The following is a 12,422-nucleotide window of genomic DNA, read 5'->3' as shown; positions in this document are numbered from 1 at the left end:
ACAGTTTGGAAATCTGTCTACTTGATCTGTTTTTGTCTTGATAATTCTGTCTGTATAATCTGAAGTTCGGGGTGCTGACCTTTTTCCCCTGAACTAGGTGAATGATACATATCTGATTGATTAAAGTAAGCTTGTTAACCCATTTTGAGTTGCTTTCCTTTAACAAAGCAGATCCAAGAACCTGCATGGGCAGCAAACCCTGAGGACGCTTGGGGTGCTTGCTGCTACACCCTCTATTTCCCTAGTTTGGTCATGAGCTCTTCCCTTTTCCATAAAACTGACAGATTATTTTTCCATGCTCCCCTAAACTTATTATAGTATCATCCTTTATGTCTAAATTGTGTACCATTTTGGCCTTAAGTGAGCTGTTGGTCTACGCTTAATTTCTGACAAATACTTTCTAGTTATTCCATCAGGTTTTATCAACTAGTGAGTTCTTGCTCCCAGCTTTGATCTTTGTGTTTAATCAAACATTAGATTACTTTGTTCTTTCACTACTGTATAATATGTAACCCATCAATTCCCACTGAAGAACCACCATATTTTTGAGTCAATACCAGATTGTTTTGATGACACCCACTTTGTATCATAGTTTAAAATTTTGTTACTGCTAGGTTGCCTTCCTTCTTAATTTTTTAATTGATTGCCTTGATATTTTTGAGCTTTTGTTTTTTTCCACATGAATTTTGTTTATTTTTTTCTAGTTTTGTAAAATAGTTCTTTGACAGTTTGGTATGGCATTGAGTAAAGAAATTAATTTAGGTAGAATTGTCATTTTTATTACATTGGTTCAGCCTACCCATGAACAATTAATATTTTTCCACTTGTTTAGATCTGTCTTTATTTGCATGAAATGTGTTTTGCATTGGTTGCCATTTAAGTTCTTGAAATGTCTTAGCAGGTAGCCAGTCAAGTATTTTCTACTTGTTACAGTTATTTTATTTTTAAATAAAAAAATTTAATTTATGCAGTGAAACAAAAGTTTCCATAACATAGTATGATAAAAAAAAAGTGTTCACAGTTATTTTAACTGGAATTTTTCTTTCTATCTCTTGCTACTGGAATTTGCTGGTAAAATATAGAAATACTGATGATTCATGTAGATGTATTTTATACCCTGCAACTTTGCTAAAATTGTTTCCGCTACTTTTTTTAGTTCACTGTCTAGGGTTCTCTAAGTATACAATGTTATTTCCTCCATTTTACCCTTTGGGAAACTGAGACAAACAGAGGTTAAGTGATTTGTCCTGGGTCACACAACTTGTGTTTGAGCCTAAATTTTAACTCAGGTCTTCCTAACTATAAGTCTAGCTCACCAGCAATACACCATAGGAATTAGATCTGCAATTCCAACAGTACATGAAACTCCCAGAGGTAAACAATGTATGTTGGTCTTTTTCTCTACAACTTAAAGAGTTACTGAGATCACTAAAAGCTCAAATGACTTGTTCAGGGTCACACAGTCAGAATGCATCAGAGTAAAGATTTGAACCCAGGTCCTCTAAGAAGACAGTTCTTACTGCCACTGCTGCCCTTTGTTACACCCTCAGTGAGAGATTGAAATATGGCAAGTACAGAAAGGCCAATATAAGTAAGTTGTTGGAAGGAGACTTTTGGAGCTTGTGAGTGTGCTCTAAAGAAGGATGGATATAATGATTTCACCAGAGGGAAAAGTGCAATTCTGGGAGGAAAGATTAATGAGGTTAAAGAAAGTGGGAGTGAATCAGAAAGGACCTTATATATAACATTGAAGGGCAGGTGAAGTAGCCTCAAGATCCCCTAAAGGACTCTGATCCTAATTATATAGGATCATGTCTATCTACCTTTTACTGAATTGGACCCTGGGTCATCTGCATTTAAAAAAAAAAACAACAACAAATAAAGCTTTTTGGAAGATAAATTAAATATTAGACTACAAGGGGCCATACAGGCCAGGTTTGGGTGCTATGGTTAAGCTACGTGGGAAAAGCTTAGACAAAACCTGTTCTCTCTGTCTGGCACAGCTGTCATTCAGCTCTACCAAATCACCCTCCGTGGAAGAGCAGCTCCCTGCTTCGGATTTTATCTGTATAAAATAGTTACTAAGCTATGTCTTTTATGAGAATAGACTATTTTGGTTATGCATTTCAATGAAGCAATACTGTTCTTCAATCCGATTTGTTTTAGATTTTAGTAATCCCCGCCCCCCCACCTTAAAAAAAATCAAGGGGGTGAAGGAGGGAGGCGTGAGAACACAGTTTAGAAAGTAATTGGCATTACCTGTCCTTTTAAAACTTTGAAATTAGGAGCTTAATAATAGCTTTCTAGGTCTCCTCCCTTAGTGGCTAGGTGTCCCTGATTTTTCAACCAACCGGGCTAATTCCATTCAAGAACTGCAAAAGTGGTACCTGTTGTAGTTACAAGGTTAAAAGATCAAGATGGAATGTGTAGGTGGCTTTCAGCTTTTTTAAAAGGCCTTCCCAATTAAAAAAAATATATATTTCACGAGCTTGTGTTCCCCCCTTAACTCCTCCCCCCGCCCCCTACCCCCCTTAGTTGAAGATTCCACGGGAAATGAGAGCACTATTTTGTTTCTCCCTCGGATTGCAGATAGGGGGAGGAGGTGGTTATTAGAAGCTCTCTGTCTCTCTTTCCCTCTCTCTTTTCTCCCTCTGCTTGATGGCACTGCTATCTCTTTCGCTCGCTCCTTCTCCTAGGTGATCCATTTCTAGGCAACGTGCAGGCTGGGGTTGAAGCTGCCAAGCTGCCTTCTCTCGGTCTTTCTCTCTGTCGCTGCATCCATCCAGGCAGGAAGCTCCAAAAGGAGCCTGCAACCCTATCAAGTGCTTTCCTTTGCCTCGCTCCAGACACCGCTGCCCCCGCCAGCCAGCCGGCCGATCGCCTGCTCTACTACCTGGCATTACTGCCAGACAACTGGGCTTCCCCCTCCTTCCGAAGAAAGGGAATTTTCTCTGCATTACTATCTGCATTACCTCGAAGTTTACTGCGTCCCCCCTCCTGCCCCCCACCTTGGCCAAGGGGCTTTTTATTTCCTGCAGGAATCTCGCTGCTTCCTCTGGTACTGGTACTGGATTTTATTTTATTTTCAACGAAGGCAAGGATTAGGCATTTCTCCACGGGTTGTTTTGGTGAAGGTTGGTGTTTGGGTTTTTTTTTTTTTTTGTTTGGGGGAGGAGGGGCGTCGAACATCCGGCAGGGGGTAGGGGCGGGGTGGGGGCGGGGGCTACGGGCTGCTGGAAGTTGCCCATCGGGCTAGACCTGGACGGATTCTTCGCTGGCCCCGGCGCCCGCCCTCCCGCCAGCCTGCCCAAGAGATGGGGCTGGTTTGACAACCACAGCTGCCCCACAGCACTCGAGGCTGGATGCATTTCTTTAGTCAAACTGCAAACAACTCTGGGGATGCCAAAAAGCCCTTCAAAGTGACACAGACCAGCGAAGGAGCCCTTCTGGTTTTGGAATTGTCCTCATCTCCCTTCGCCTTCTTCGTCAGCTGCCAAACCTCTCCTCCGACAATCGGATTTTTTTTTTCTTTAAAGCCTCTCTAAACTCCATCGTTACCTGAAACTCTTTCGACTGTACACATATAAATATAGATCTAGATTTTCAAAAACACACCCATATACAACACAGGAGGATATGGAAGTTTTTCCCTGGTTCTTGGTTATGTCCATCTGCTGGTCTCGAACCTGGGACTCAGTGATTGCGGATTCAATCATTCACATCGGTAAGAATGGGCCCCCTGCGAATACCGGGCACCTTTATATATGTGTTGTACTATGCCCCCCGTCTGTTTCTCCCTTTTATTTTTCCTTTCTCGCTTACTTGAGCCCTCTTCTGTTAAACGCCCCTTTGCTCCCCCATCCGTCTTATACTTGCTTTATTATTATTACTATTTTTAATAATGAAGCTGCTCAAATCTTGACATGTGATGGGTTGCTGAAAGTCGTCCTTGTCGTTGGGGATGGGTATGTGTACATCAGGGCGTTAGGGTAGGCAGTAGGTGCTGAGCACAAGTGTGAGGGGAAAGAAGTTTAATTTAACGTCCCCTTCTCTGGTACTTATTTGGACAGCAGAAGGTATGGGATGTATTTCTACAAAGGAGTGGAAAGGCTTCTTTTCGAGCGAACAGGTGGTTTGGCAACGTGAATCGCTTCAGTATCCCAGCTCTTCCCTCCGCGGTTAAAGAGGCTGTTGAATTTTATCACCACCATCCTTCCTCCTCCTCCTCCTTCATTCCCTCTTTCTCCCCCTCCACTCCGCGAGCGCTCAAGGAGCTGTTCCTAGCAGGCATGATAGCTGCCTGAGAGAGCTCTCCACCAGGAGATATTGGGCCGGCGAGGCTGGCAGTAACAGATCCTCTATGCCCTCCCTTCCTCCCCAGGTCAGAGATAACAGGAGTGGTTGAAACCCGGATCCCTTTTGTAGCGAGGGTCGAAGAGCAAAGAGACCACATTCATTTGTTCCCTTTTACACACATACTCCTCCCCCGCCGCCCCTCACCCCTCCCCCTAGTACAGTAAAGTAGGAGTTGCCTAGGAATGAGAAAAGGCAATTGGTGTGTGGCGTTCTGCCGCTGGAGATGCTGGTGGCCCCACCTATTGGCAATAAGAAGGGCACACGGACAGACAGACTCCCCACTGCAGGCAGAGAGGGACGTCTGAGGCTTGGAAAGGGTTAAGAGGGAACGGGGAGCTTTATATTATGCATGGAGCTTTCAGATGCCTTCTCAAAACTCTCCTGCTTTTCGGATAGGAGGTAACACAACTGAGACCTGATCGTTTTTGCTTTTTCCCTGCAATGCTGCAACGATTCCCTTTATAGAAAGAAAGAGAAATAAAAGAAAAAGGTGTCTCTTGACTACCAGGGTTCATTTCCCCAGGCTGCAGAACGGCCCTACTTTACTATTATTTTTTCAGATCACAGGATTTTTAACTAGCTGCAATGCTAAGTGCTCTACAAATAGAAGTAGCTGATCTCTCATCCATTCCTCTGTACTCCCTACTGGCCTCCGCAATCCCCATATATTCAGTCTTGAAATGGGAACCGGCTCCCAGGGTTAGCAGCACCTGCTGAAATGAAGCTCCTATCTGTGCGCACTTTCAGTGATGCCAGCCCCTGCACCTCCAAGGGATTTCCTCTTTAGTCTTAAAGGCTGTTCTGGTTAACATATCTACATTTTCCTATCCGTTAGATCTATAGTACTCTAAGTGTTTTGTGCAAGACCTGAATCGGTGTGGCCAAGGTTTATGTCCTGAATGCATTCCCACACTCCTCAGAGTCCACAAGCAAATAGACTCTACTGCATCTGTAACTTTTTGGGGCATGGATTCTGGTATTCTTGCACTAGTACAGTAGTGATGTCCTGATCAAAGTTCTGCAACAAACTGTATCTCCTTTTAAAGAGTTAGTGATCCATATTTATGAAGAATTTAACAACATAAAGTTAATATTAAGCCTTTGTAGTATGTATCTTATGATTAGGGTTTTGTACTTTACACTAAGCAGACTTCATAGGAGTAGACTTAAGAATAAACACTCATTTGCTGTTTATCTGTGGCATAATGAATATGTCATTTGTAAATACTTAAAGAGGCATTGTGTCTTTCATTACCAGATGAATAATACTGTGCAATGCAATTTGGGTATGTATTTCAAAATAGGAAAGGACTGCTTTTTCTTGGCACTGTGTTCATGGCTAGTGTGGCCTGGATGATTTGTTTATAACTGGCAGTTCTATCAATAGTGTTTACTCCATCCATGTTTCTTTAGATTGCTGTAGATTATTGGATATATTAACTAAGTGAATCATCCTACAAAGAAAATAGGAAAGTGGTTGCTTTTCACACAATTAAATTTGACTGGAAGACAAATAGTACATTTGACAAGAGGATTAGGTTCTTTTATAGACCAATTTATGTTGCCATGAAACTGGCAAATTGATAATTGTTTCATTAGGTTTTAGACCATTTGTACTGTATTGAAAAGAAATGACCTCAAGGTTTGATTTTTTTTAAGTGAGTGGTCAATAAACAAAATCAATTTGTTCCTTCATACAACATACAGAAACATTGCAATTATCTCCAAAACTGAAACTTACATGTGAAAAATTCAAAGTTATATTTAGTATACCCAAAATGTTTACAGTATTCGGTTTACAAAAGCTATGTTAACTGGCTTTAAGTAGATGATTACCTTTATTTTACTTATAATGAAAACAACATTTGCTTAGAAATATATTGCTTCTCATTCAAAAAAAAAGAAACAACAGGAAAAAATGTTTCAATTCTGAAAAATGAGAGGATATGTAGAAATAAAAGATTTTCATAAGTTCATGTGATATGCCTGGGCATAAAATATCAGTAACATAGACTATTTAATACTAGAAAAAAGAAAGAAAGAAATTGCTCTGACTGGTTCTTTAAGGCTTTTCAATGGTGAATCACATTATATCCAACATGTAGGGAACTTGCATGACTTTAAGCATGGCATTGCAATATGCAAACAAATGATTAAATCCTGACGTTTTAATAAACATACAAGCTTGTCACAACAATGGTTTGGTATATTAAATTATCAGAATATAAGTGAAACTGAACTATTTGCAATAAAGTGGACCACATTTATTTGATCTTTCAAATTTACAACTCTTTAACTCGACTGCTTTCCTCTTGGGCTAATTTTGTAAGGTTTGCCAGGTCTGATTGTTGGTGGAATTAGGATTAATAGAGATACCTTCAGGTAACACTTACTGCCTTGCATGTTCTATTGGAGTATGGCAGTTGAGAAACGTTGCATTAAATGACCTTATAAAAATATTGAAATGACTCACCTCCATTGTAAGTTTCCTTGCAACAATAAATGAAGGTTCCACCCCCCTTTTTTTGACTTATCAAAACTATGCAATCCTACATTCTGCAACTACTTTGAACCTGTGCATTGATTGAGTAATTTCATCAGACCCCCATTACTTGATTGCTTAGAAGTTTCCTAATGATCTGTATGCTGTAAGAAGCACCCGAAAGTCGTGAGTGGAATGGCAATGATATTGTGCTTTATGAGGCTATTCAAAAAGTCGTCCTGATTTATGTAGCTCCAAAGCTCCCAAGTCTTTGAGATTAGCCATGCTGCCTGCTATTTTCTTCATACATCAGTCATCCCACACTCTTTACTCCCTAAACACAACAGGAGTTTGGAACATTGCTTTAATTAAGCAGGGATTAGGTGGCATTTCCAGTCAACTGCACAGTCTGTGTTTGCTTCCTATCTAATATGAAGGATATCATCTTAACAGTTAAATACATTCTTCTTTTAAAATCTGGATTCTGCAGACAGATACAATAGTAAATGCGATATCTAATGTTGTATATTCCTATGCAGTGATATTTATATAATATAGGTACCTATATGATATACATGAACATAATTTGGTTTTGGCTCCTAAAAATCCATCATGACAAAACATCTTGTGTCAGCTGGGAGGAGAAAAAGCACATTTATTCATGAGTTTCTCATAAGCAAATAGCATTTTCTTCTATGACTTTTTCTTAAGCCCTAGACACCCAGGAGAATTCATGAAGCATTGTGGGTTTTAGGATATTCACAGTAAAGAACTCAATTGGGTATCTGAGTAAAATATGTACCACAGTATTGAAGGCAGTGATAAATCTAAAGTATCAATTTTCATTGCTTCTGTAAGAAAGACTATTAAAAAATAAATTTAAAATACTTTAAAAGACTATTTTACCAATCCCAAAATGCTAAAAGGGCCCAGACAATATAGTAGTAGGCCTTTCACTGAAATTCCTTTTTCTTTTTATTATTTCCTTTGCTCTGAATCATTTTATATTAGTATATTGTCATTAATTTCTCCTTGTACTATGTAGACATTTTAGCTTATGTTAATAATTGTGTATGTCTTTCCCCAAAGGAAAATAATCAAATTAATATTATTTAGAGTTACTATACAAACTATTACAAGATAGTAAGAAGTAACTTCTGCTTTCACTTTTAATACCTGCTTTATTTAAATTTCACTTCCTTTACCAGTAAGAATCAATAGCTCTGACTTAAATGGGTATTAGTTATTATATAATTTTGTGAGTCACCAGCTCTGTCAAGTATAATTACATGATATTGATCAAGTATAATGACAGTATTATGAATTTTTACATCTAACATTCAACAAGTGTTCAGCTCTAATCCAGGAGCTGTTAGGGACTAGAGACAGAAAGACAAATGAAAAACAGGTCCTGCTGTCAAGAGTCTTGTATTCTGATGGTAGGAGTTCCATTGCATTTTACATATACATGTACATATATGTTTTATGTTGAGAATATACATATGTATATCTCTATATCTATATGTGTACATATGTGAAATGCAATGCAGTTCCTACTAGTAGAATATAAGATATCAATGGTGATTTCCTTAATCATTTTCTTTTTAAAAGGTATGTAACTACTATAGAGGGGATTATTTTTTGTCTGCTCAGCAAATTGGAGTTATTAGTAATAATTGAAAATATATTGCAGTGATATTTAAAATATGACTCAAATTAAGTAGAATTTTTTATCCTAAAGGTTTAATTTTAATTAATAAACCATATTACGATGTTCCAAAGTGGTGATGTTCCCCCCCTTATATATAGCATTCACATTTGTTATTTCGTCTTTGTTATATTTCAAATTTATATAAAGTAATTTTTTGAAAAGAAACTCTCTGGCCTGTTGAAAGACCATAAATAAAACTTTCATCACAAAATAATTTTTGGTCACCAAAATACCATGATTTTCTGAGTACTTCATATTTACATTTGTCAACTAAATAAACAAGTTCTAAAGTCTTGTAAATGTGTACTTCCAATATGTCTAGCCATGATAAATGATAATAAAAGTATTTTCAATTTAAAAATTAGGAAAATAAATGGAATCAAATTTTCATTCAGGTCTAGGAAAGGTCAGAGTTTATTTAGATTAGATTTGCTAGTTTTTAGCAGCATCTATTTTCATTACTACACTCTAACGAAAATAAAATATAAACATATATTAAAGCCATTTTTGCCTCTTTTTGAAAATATCTAATGTCCCAGCTATGTAATACAAATAAATTATATAATTTTTCTTTGTAAAGCATATACCAATCAAGAAAAAAGCAATGTATTAGTAAAATTAACATCTAACTATATATGACATTATAGTAGTCATCATATTAAGTGAGGACACAAAGTTTCAGCCTTCTTGAAGCTTATGACTTGGGATGGAAAAAATGTTGTGGACACAACATGAAAAAGGATTCAGAAACATGAACCTGTGTAAATATAAGTAAATAATGCTTTCACTACATTAAATTGTGTGTATGTATGTATCTATGTAGCAGATGAACAGAGAATTAGCAAATTTAGTTGAGTAATACAAATAGAATGTCCATTATAGCTTAAACTTGAAAATAAATGATTGCTAGAAATGGTGCTATATCTATGTCTGTCTGTCTGTCTGTCTATCTATCTATCTATCTATCTATCTATCTATCTATCTAGCCACTGCTGCTAAGGAGGTTGAGGCTGGTAGATTGCTTGAGATCAACAATTCTGAGCTGCAGAGGGCTAAAACCAACTTAGAGTCTGCACCAAGTCTGGCATTAAGCTACCAAGAGCAGAAGATCAGCAAACTGGTTAAAAAAGGGAAAAAGGAGCAAGTTAAAGCTTCCATGTTGATTAATATCAGGATTAAGCCCATGAATAGCCACTATACTTTCAGCCTGGGCAAGATTAGGGATAAGGTTGGTAGGGGTGAAGTCAGAGAATTCCCCACAGTAGTGCAGTCAATTAAGAAAAGAGATATATGCACTGAACTCCTTCCTTAACTGGAGATTTGGAGTTCCATGGTTTCATTGTCTAGTCAAAGAGGCAGACAGTAGTGATGAGGCAGTGTCAGGCTGATAAGATCTTACAGGATGATGAGTTTATCCCAATACTGAGCTTCCTGGCAGGGCATAGTGGAGAAATTAGTCAGAGAGGTTCCAAAGTAGGACAGCTAGGTGAGAAAAGAATGCATGTGTATACAAATAAATAAGTATGATATATATGAAAAGTAATAAAAAGTTTATTTTTTTAAGAAGGAACATACGCTAATAACTGAGGGAATTGGCAAAGGCCTTGAAAAGGAGGTAGAACCTGAATTGGTTCACTCAAGGAAACTAGAGATTGTTTCACGGGAAGCTGAGGAGGGAGGGCATTTCCTACACAAAGGTCCCTCTGGACAAAGACTGTCCTGTACAAAAGTAGGAGATGGAATGTCATGGTTAGGGGCTATCATTCCTATTGCAACCTGGGAGCATTGACTGTTTAGAGTTGGAAGGCTACCATACCAGATTCTTGAATCTTGTTGAGTTTGTAGTCAACCAAAACAACCTAACTGTTTTCAAATTAACTCTGATTTAGTCACATCTTCCCACATCTTTTAGTTATGAAGTTGATTTTTAAAAATTAAATATAATTTGTTATATGAAAATATGAAATATTATGAAAATAATAATACTCCTAGAGTTCTCCAGTCAAATATAAACATTTGATGTACTATCATTTTATGATTGCTTTTACAATCATAGAATTTAGATATGAAAGACACCTTAAACATCATCTAGTCCATTCTTATTGTCCTTCTCTTCCTGTTTTAAGGATAAGTAGTTGAATTGGGAGAGGAAACCAATAAATGTGGCCTGTGGGATTGCAGGCCTGTGCTTCCAACTCATATTTATGTCTTACTATCATTCAACCTTATTGCAAAGAACTTAATTGAAAACATCAAATATAAAGGCAAATTGTCATTTTTATTATTACTACTATTCTAACTGTTGCACTCTGTGATTCTCTAATTATCGATACAACTTATAAATACATAACAACAGACAAGATGGAAAGAGCATTTAAGTTGTAGGTTTTAGGTGTGTATTTGTAGGTTTGTAATGCAGTTGTACCTTTTTTTTTTTTAATTGAAGCTGTGATTTCACTGATATTAGGAAAATGCTTTTGAAAAAAAAAAACTACCAATTCAGACTAACAGCTATTCTACAATTTATAGTCTTAGAGAGTTGCCTTTGTAGATCCTGGTATACTCACCCTTCTTCAGGTAGACTTCAGACAGCTCCCTGAAGGATGGCCCTATGATTGCTTACATGCTGCCTACATGTAGGGAGACAAGACTTTTGAACTGAGATTATGTAGAGGATGTTGCCTAGGTATACCTATATCTTGGTTTAGGAAAACAAACAGACAAACAATATTTCTAAGTGGCCAATTAACTGCTTTGGAAAATTATATGTTTTTTTCTGAATATAACAGATTAATTAGGGATGATTATTTGCTTTACAAAAGGATTCCACAGAGATTTCTTTTAAGTAAAGAAGTTTTGTTAGTGCATTTAAATGTTGACTTGATTTCCAGTAATTTGGCTTGGAGGGACAGCTAGATGGTGCAGTGGGCATGAAGCCTGGAGTCACAAGACCTGAGTTCAAACCTTGACTCAGATACTTACTAGTTGTGTGACCCTGGGCAAATAATTTAATGCCTATCTGCGTGAGTTCTTCATCTATAAAATGGGACATGCTGGAGAGTGAAATGGCAAACCTCTCTAGTATCTTTGCCAATTAAACCCCAGGGAAAAGGCCATGGGGTAACATATAGTCAAACACAACTGAATTTAGATTACAGATTATTTTTCATGAACACATTTACTGTACAAAATAAAACATATCCTATGCAGAATAGGAATGAAAAAGATTAAGAATCACTTAATAAAACTATATAACATTATTAAAATTTCATTCCAAATAACATGTTTAGTCATAACTGAAGGTGCTTTTAGTGACCTGATTTCCCAATCCCCAACCTCCTCCTCTTGAAAATAGATCAATCTCTCTTCAATGGCCTTCTAATCATATATACTTGAAGTCTGTGTATTGCATTGATATGCACTTATTTTATATCTACTTGTCTATATAGAAATATATATATACACATACATATAGACATAGACATACATGTCTATGTATATGAACATACACATAGACATACAGATATTTAGGAAAATTTAGCATGGATTTTGGTGAAGCAGGAAAACATTATCCAGTTAATATATTTTCCTTAAATTGGTAAAGAACTGAAATGACTAGTCTTAACATTACCAAAATGTTATGGTTCACAGGAATTAAATTGTTGATTGTTTTTTTATTTTCCCAGTCAGAGTACAGAAAATTTCCTGAAATGGAGTTTGGCAGAAAGCATCATCTCTCCTCTTCTAAGAGTAGGCTGATTTTTCTCTATGACAATATAATAGCCATCACCAGACAAGGAATAAAATGACCATAGGGGCGTTTGGGGTGACTGCCCAGTTAACTTCAAGATCCTTCAAGATGTCTACTAGTTA

This window comes from Petaurus breviceps, unplaced genomic scaffold (genome assembly GCF_028583685.1).
Source record: "Petaurus breviceps papuanus isolate PSGF00001 unplaced genomic scaffold, PetGlider_PUasm1.0 126, whole genome shotgun sequence".
Classification (NCBI taxonomy): domain Eukaryota; kingdom Metazoa; phylum Chordata; class Mammalia; order Diprotodontia; family Petauridae; genus Petaurus; species Petaurus breviceps.
Note: the sequence above shows the minus strand (reverse complement) of the source record.